At 33.2% G+C, this 8,906-nt stretch overlaps 1 non-coding gene across 1 annotated transcript; it reads right to left on the reverse strand.

Moving 5' to 3' along the window:
* Positions 1-4,154: 4,154 nt before the first annotated feature.
* LOC149205385 (U6 spliceosomal RNA) lies at positions 4,155-4,261 on the reverse strand. The gene has a single exon (XR_016253190.1). It is a non-coding gene; the product is annotated as a U6 spliceosomal RNA (small nuclear RNA).
* Between the last annotated feature and the right edge of the window lie 4,645 nt (positions 4,262-8,906).

The raw sequence follows: 8,906 nt of genomic DNA on the forward strand, positions 1-8,906 counted from the left end.
CCCTTGCTGCCATCCATATTCCTTGATTTTTGTGCCTTTCTCCTGCTGTACGGTTTTTCCTTGGGATGCGTGCCAATAAATGTTGCTGCCCATATTTGCTGAAATATCTTCTTGTTGCTCTCTTTCACTTCCTCACTGCTAAGTAATTTTCTCATTTCTCTCTTTTCTCTTTCTCTCAAATGCTCATGAAAGAATGAATTGATATTTTTCTCTTCTCTTCTCCTTTTACTCTCTAAATGACCTTTTGGGTTACCCTAAGATCTAATGGTTGAGATTCATTTAGATCTAGGGATGAGAATAAATGTGCATTTAATTCTCACTTTCTATTTTTTAACTCATCCACTTAAATAAAGACCCACTTTGCTTTTTATTTCCATAGTCATTTTTTCATTTTCTAATTCTTCATTGACTTTAATGAAATCACCTTTAAATTAGAATGTAACTTTACCACTTATAAAGTCACTTTATAATTAAATTGACTTTACCACTTATAAAGTCACTTTATAATTAAATTGACTTTACCACTTATAAAGTCACTTTAAGAGAAAAGTACAAATAAATTTGGACACTTTTCCCTAGGCCAAAGATTGAAGCCTTAGGGAACCACTTGTCCTCTGGTACCCAAATTTCAACAAAATGCACAATAATTTATTAATAGTCAAGTTAATAATAGTTAAATGTAATAGCTATTACAGTGTAGAGTTTAACTCATTAATTATTAACTATTAATGAAAGTGTGAACATTTTTGTTTAATAGTAATATTTGTGTTTTAGTTGTGCATAAAAAATGTCCATATAAAATAATTATAAAAGTTAGAAAGCATTAATGCGAGATAATTAATAGCTATAATTAATTGTATAATAGTATATTAATAGTCAAGTTAATAATATCAAATGTAGCTATGCTGAGTTTAATTCATTAATTATTAACTATTAATAACAAAAAGTTAATAGCCCACGGGGCTTTGGGTTGACGGTGAATGGGTGTACTGTTAAGGCACTCCTTGCGATAGGTCACCAGTTCAAATCCCCCGTGGGTGCTTAGGTAGTATTATATAAAAAAATAAAAATAAAAATTAGTTAATAGGTATAATATTAGAAAAGTTTTCCACATAAAATAATTATCAAAAGAAAACATTAACGATGGAGAATTAATAACTATAATTAAATGCACAATAGTCTATTAATCGCCAAGTTAATAATAGTTAAATGTAATAGCTATTGAGTGTGGATTTTAACTCATTAATTATTAACTGTTGGACACCTAATCCTCTAAGGGTTGGTGTGGAAGCTAAACAACCAAAGGGAGTCCAAGGGACCACTTGGAATATGAAACCAAGGGTCATTCCTATGTATTATAAATATGTATCATTGTGAATAAAAAAGTAATCTAATGTTTATCTTTCATATTGCCTCCGCCATATATGTGTTTAACATGGTATTAGAGCAGGCAAATTCTTGCCTTGCCCATATTTGAGCCACTAGTTTTGTGGCCTCTTTGTGCATGTCACCTCTGCCATATTGGCTCTATCCTATTTTGACATAACTTGAGCATTCTAATTGTGCACCGTGCCTGTCCATTGGGATTCTAACGCTCCACAAAATTTGCCTCCTGTCAGAAACCCTTTTCTTTACTATGCCCTTGACCAAACACTCCTCTAATTTGGTCTCTGTCAGAGATCCATCTTCTCATTTCTAGGTGCTCTCTGCAACTGCCAGTGCTCTTTCTCTGCAATGTCCTTTGTCTCTTTATTCTTTAGGTGCAATGGTTCATTTCCGGGCTCCATTCAAGCCTTGCGTTGGAATTCTTGTTTGGAACATTTCTAAAGCAATAATTGAGTGTACGTTATAGTATCAGAAAATGTCGCTCTCTAATAGTCGTGGCCTCTTCGGGTCAGAATTGTTGTAGCGTGCGTTATAATATCAAAAAATGCCAAAGTTTTTGCAGCTCGATTTTACTTGTAGCCGTAGACCGACGCGACCCCATATTCCTTCTGGTTGACCAAGACTCCTTTTGAGTTCTCAGATGCACTATGAGTTCCATCTGTATTACCTTCCAATTTTACAGTATTGCGGTCATCTCCCGTGATTTATGTCTTATATCCAAGCCTCTCACCTTGACTTCGTTCAGAAAAAAAAAATGATGTTGCATATCTTGTTTTGTTGTTTGAACCTTTAGTGCCATCAAAAGATCAAATCAACAACCCCTTCTTTATTATTTGTGTTGGTTGAGCCTACTCCTATCGACAACCCCTTATTTGTTCTTTATGTCGGCCGAGCCTGCTCCTGTTGAAAGTGTGAACATTTTTGTTTAATAGTAATATTTGTGTTTTTGTAGTGCAGAAAAACTGTCCATGTAAAATAATTATAAAAAACTAAAAGCATTAGTGCGAGATAATTAATAGATCTAATTAAATGCACAATACTCTATTAATAGTCAAGTTTATAATATTAAATGTAATATCTATTGTAGTGTGGAGTTTAACTCATTAATGATTAACTGTTAATAAAAAAAGTTAATAGCTATAATATTATAAAAGTTGTCCATGTAAAATAATTATCAAAAGATAATGATTAACTGTTAATAAAAAAAAGTTAATATCAATAATATTGTAAAAGTTGTCCATGTAAAATAATTATCAAAAGAAAACATTAATAATATAGAATTAATAGCTATAATTAAATGCGCAATAATTTATTAATTGTCAAGTTAATAATAGGTAAATGTAATAACTAATGCAATACATAATTTAACTCACTAATTATTAACTATTAATGAAAATAGTTAATTGCTACAATGTTATAGGTTAGTAGGTTTCCTTGTAATAGCTATAGTATTATAAAAATGTAATAATTTCAAGAAATTATTACTGTTGTTTAATTATTACAATTATTAATAGTTATAATTTATTTTGCTATTATTATTGTGTTGCTATCAATTATAACTTCATAATTAACTCACGACAAGTAATTAATTAATAGCTATTAACTATTCCTTATGCTTTCATTTATATTTTTATCGTTAATGCTTTGTGCATAGGTTTTTGCTTTCATTTTCATTGTGCCCGGGCATTGCTGAAATGGTTGAAATCAGAATAACCAATTTAAAAAGTCAAATCACTAAAGAGTGTACATTAACAGAGGCATCTCTCTACACATATGAAAGCTTTCTGCACAAAGCTCACTGCACGAGCTTCAACAATAGTTTAATTGACATGAAATGTTTTATGAAATTTTAGAGGAGTATGCTTTTGACAATTGCGATGGTCTTAGAAATATAATTTTCCATAGTAGTGCAAATAAGTTTATTGTGTGGATAAATGTGTTTTGCCCTCACTCATGCACAACTATTCACTCATGTTGCTCAATTAAGTTTTATATAATTTGAATGTATAGTTTAAAGTTAGATTTAGTTAGAATTACTTTTTTCTGTAATTTGAATACATAGTTTTATTCATAATTTCGAAATTAAAAAACATTATAAATGAACCATTTTTCACGTCAAGCATATGCATAATAAAAAATAAGATATAATTTGCAATAGTTATGTGGAGAAATTGATTGTATGCAAAATTGTATTTTCTGTGCACATTTACACAACCATTCACCCTTTGTACAATTAATTTGAATATATAGTTTAAAGTTAGATTGAATTACATTTTAAAAATAAAACCGAGATGAGAAATATAAAATCCAAAATGGTATCAGAACTTGTCCTTAGAATGGTTAAAGTGGACAATCAAACTCCACTTTAGAGATCCACCAAACTCCCTTGTATTCTCTCCAATATAGTGCCATTATCCCATTTGCACCAAAATATAAACCTCTCATGCATTTAGTTACACATGAACTGAATAGATTAAGCATGCAAAAGAGAAGGCATGGTCTCGTCGCGTTAGTGGAAAGTCTTGGGAATGTGGACTAAGCTCCATAAATGTGTTGTAATTGTAAATAAAATAGTTACTCGACAATGGAATTATTTACTCACACTTGCATTATTATCAATTTAAGGTTTTAAAGAACTTGCTAGATATTGTGTACTACTTGTCTAAAATCAAGTTAAAAAACATGTGAAACACTATGTACTATTAGTATAAAATAAAATTATTGAATTGATTAACCTTTTAATTATACCTACTGATTTCTTTTCAGAACAAAATTTGGACCATTTCTCGATTTGTGCTTGTCATCCTTGCGCAGGGGCCATGCTAATCTTCTTTGTATCATTCCAATTTTATTGGATGTCTCTGATTTCTATGATAAATAAATTTTTAATTTAATGATAAAGGAAATACCAGAGGGTAATTTTTCTCCAATTAAAATCACGAAGAGAAACTTTGATAAAAGCAATGCAATAATGCAAGTTAATTACAATTTGAGTTTAATAACATGAAGAGAAACTCCAATAAGAGCAATTTTAGCTAATCTCAATTTGAGTTTAATTAAAACATGGATGACAATTATATGGCTATGATAAATTCCAACCATTTACTGTATCCGAATGGAAATGATTATATCACCCAAGGAATTTTGTCATCAACATAAAATTAATTGCTTTGAGTAACTAAGCCTGAAATACAATTGTACAATAGCCCACGGGGCTTTGGATTGACGTTGAATGGGTGCTTTGTTAAGGCACTCCTTGCGATAGGTCACTGGTTCAAATCCCCCGTGGGCGCTTAGGTTAGTCTTAACTTAGAAAAAAAAAAGAAATACAATTGTACAATGCAGATATTATAATTAATACAGTTAGGAACAAAAAAAAATAAAAATAACGACATCAATACCAATTGAGTGGGCCTTTCTTCAATGGGTTAAGGTTATTGAATGCTCAAAGCTAATTGTGCATCAATTGGGATAAAAATTCTACTTTGTATTAATGTGACTAAAAAGAATTACACATTGTTGTTATGCTATGCATCTATATATTCATGTATATTTCCCCTCTTGCAAGTATGGGACCTATATAAGGAGTTTGAATGCATTTTAAATGAACAAAATCTAAAAAACATATAATTAATGTTGAAATAGATTCAAATGTCACTCCATTTTATGGGTGGATGTTGAAGAATACAGAGGCTACAATCTATTAGTGATAATATCATCTATTTCTGAAGGTTCAGACATATTAAATCAAAATGAGATGTTTTAATACACCTTAATACTAATATGTTAGTTAAGATTTGAATGCATTGTTCATTTGAACACATTGAATCGAAATGAGATGTCACGAGACACCTTCCTAGCATTGCCCTAAAGATGGTACATTTTTTAATCTTGAATGCGCTATGTTAAGGAGGTATCATTTTTCTCATGCTAATCAAATCTAGTGATTGAGATTCTTCACCAATTATGATCCAATTTAGTCATTGAAAATATGGATACATTGGGAAGGTTCATTAATTATGCAACAACTTGGTCATTGTAAGTATGGATGTATTGGGAAGGTTCAACAATAGGAGAAAGATTTCTCTTTAATGCATCCTCAAGGCATCTATTTCAATGATTGATTCATAAACTGTAATGGATATTCCACTAAAATATTTTGCTAAATGAGGTGAGGAAATTTTTTCTCGACCTTCTCCCTAGAGCACTGTTTAGCATTTCTTGGAAGTTGTCCTTTCAACCCGATTTGCCAAAGGTCTTGCTGCCACTGACTTCTAGTTGCAGATCTCTTTTGTAAGAACTATATCCTCTGTCAACTTGGCTTGAGCATCTAATGCAAAGTCCTCTACACAATGTAGGATTTGTTCCTCTTCCTGATCCAACATGGAATGCTCATAGAGTTTTAGATTTTCTACATTCACCACTGAGTAAATGCACATGTATGGGGGAAGACTAAGTTTATAAGCATTATCTCCCACCTTTTTCTAGGATCTCAAACAAACCATATTGCAAATCCTTGATTTTATTACTAGGACGTTGTAGCCTCTCCTTGTTCAACTATAACCATACTTAGTTTCCCACTCTGAATGACTTCTGTGTTCTACACTAATCATGCCTAGCCTTGTATTTTTCGTGTGACTTCCATAGTGTCTCTGGTACCTGTAGATGGATCTACCTGATCATCTCAAAAAAATGTTCTGCCCTTAAGGCATCCCCTGTAAGATCCTCCCTCACTCATCCTTGTTGTATGTATGCATATACAAAGGTAAAGGTGGAAAACATCCAAATCAAGTTTCAAATGGTGACTTAATAGAAGTGTGGAATGATCTATTATAAGGGTTTTGTACATATTCCATATTTTCATCCCAAGTCTTTCAATGCTTCTGATTGTAACCCCTTAAAAGCTGCACCAAAGTCCTATTGAATAATTTTATTTTCCCATCTATTTGAGGATGGATTTTTTAGACCTCTTCAAATTCATGTCTATATTCTTCCACATTGTAGGCTAAAATTTATTGAGACATCTTGTGTCCATATCTAAAAAGATTCTGGGATTCCACCCAGACTTGTCCAAAGAAAAAGTTTTCTACTTCTTTACTGCAAATGGTCTTTTTATAGGGCACGATACTGCACATCTTGTTGAATGTTTCAACTAACATGAACAAGTAGTCATTTCCTTTCTTGGTTGTTTGTAAACCTCCCACAAAGTCCATGGAAATGATTTCCCAAGGATGAATAGTTATAGGTAAGGGATGGTATAGACCCTATTTCCTATTACTAGGCTTTATCGTACAACAAAGAATATATCCTCTTATGCAACTAGTTACATCTTCTTGCACCTTGGGGTAATATAGATACCTCTATAAATTGGCTAGTGTATTCCTTACACTAAAATTCCCTACAACTTTGGAGGTGTGATCCCCTTTACTTAAATGCAACTACTCACATTTTGGAACACATAACTTGTCTATGCTATAGAGTAACCCATTATGAAGATGGTATTCAACTTTTCTATCACCATCACGGACACAATTTTGGCTCTGCACCTGCTGAACCACTTCCTTAAAGTCCTCATCATTTTTCTATGCCTATTTATATGCATCATGGGTGAAAGGTTCCATATGAATTAGAGTTCTCAAAGCTATGATACTTGATGTGGGTGGCCTTGAAATCATATTGGAAAACTTGTTTGTATTTCCCTTCTTGTACTTGAATGCAAAATGAAACTTCTGTAAAAAACCCATCTACTTGAAATTCCTGATATATTGTAACTTACTATGGTTTGTAGGTACTATAGCTACTGTAGATCTATGTGGATTACTATCTCCTTTCCCATCAGATAGTATTTCCACTTTTTCACGGCTTGCATTAGAGCATAAATCCCCTTGTCTTAGGTGGGGTAGTTTAGAACCACCCCATGAAACAATTTAGAATGATAGCATATAGGCCTTCCTCCTTGCATCAAGAATACTTTCATAACATCATCACTTGAATCTATCTTGACTTTGAAGGGATATTGTAATTTAAACAATGCAAGAATGAATGCTTGATTGGTTTTATTCTTTAACTCCTCAAATGCCTTTTGCTGACCCTTTCCCCATTGGAAACTCTTTCTACTCATTGTGATGGCATTGTTGGTTGTGTTATATTCTTTCCACGACTACCCTATATTAGGGGGGTAGACCTACCTATGGTTTTGTGCATGGATTTTGCACATGGTTTTGGGCATGATGGTTTTTTGTCTATGGTATTTTGTAGATCCGATCAAGGGAACTACAATTATGTTCTAATCTAGGGTTAATGGATTGGGGTTTATTGATGCTTCGGCATGTATATATATGTATTGTAACATTTAAAGGAATATAGTGAAAAATTAATATGGTAGTCCTTTTTTTGGGATCCAGGGGAATATCTCTGTGTATATCTGTTTTATGTTTTATGCTCTCACCATTGTTTATTTTTGTTTTTTAGAATTCGTATGCAGGTAATTCCTGTACAGGGTTAAAAACTACATTTGGTATCAGAACTGTTTTGGCTTCAAGGGGACGCATTTGCTGCTGAGGGGTTTTGCTCGGTTTTGTGGTAGACCCTGTTTAGTGGGAGATCTGTAGGATCGATAATTGTGGTGAAAGAAGATGGTGAGCAGTGGAAAGCTAGAGATAGAGAAATTTAATGGTTAGAGTTTTGAGTTGTGGAAACTCAAGATAGAGGATCTGTTGGTGGATAAAGATCAGTGGATCGCGGTAGATATGAGTACTAAACCCACAACAATGTCAGTTGAAGATTGGGCGAAGTTGGATTGGAAGGCAAAGAGAAAAATATTATTGTGTGTCTCAGATTTAGTATTGATGAATGTATTAGGGGAAGCTTCGGTGAAGGCTTTGTGGGACAAGTTAGGGACTTTGTACCAATCTAAGTCTTTGGTAAATAAAATGTTCCTACGAAAAGAGTTGTATAAACTAAGGATCAAAGACGGAGACTCGGTGATAGAGCATATGAATGCCTTTAATACTGTGTTGATTTTAAAATTTCAGATAAAGATAAGTGCATCAGTTTGTTGTGTTCTCTACCAGATTCGTGGGATAGTCTAGTTGTTGCAATAGGTAGCAGTGCAACTGCCTTGCAGTTTGATGAAATAGTCTCATCCTTGCTATTGGAGGAGATGAGACAGAAAAATATGGAGGGCCAAAATGGTGATGCCTTTTCTGTATGAGGATGGTTCCAAAACATAAACAAAAATAATTCCTCAAGTGGGAGATATAAATCTAGAGGGAGATCTAAATCTCCAGGAAAACTTGTAAAGGTGTGCTAGAAATGTGGAAAGGAAGGGCACTTCAAAAGGGACTATAAATCTAATGCTCCTAAAAAAGGAAAGGGATCTGATGATGCTTCTTCTGCAGAGACAAAAACCATCTCAGATGAAGGTGGGGTTGTGTACTTGGCTTCTTCTTAAAGTACACATGTAGATCATGAAGCATGGTTGATTGACTTAGGTGCATCCTTTCTCTTCACTCCCCATA

Source organism: Pinus tabuliformis, chromosome 1_2, assembly GCF_031772625.1.
Source record: "Pinus tabuliformis cultivar Carrire ecotype Pingquan chromosome 1_2, CPIR1, whole genome shotgun sequence".
NCBI lineage: Eukaryota > Viridiplantae > Streptophyta > Pinopsida > Pinales > Pinaceae > Pinus > Pinus tabuliformis.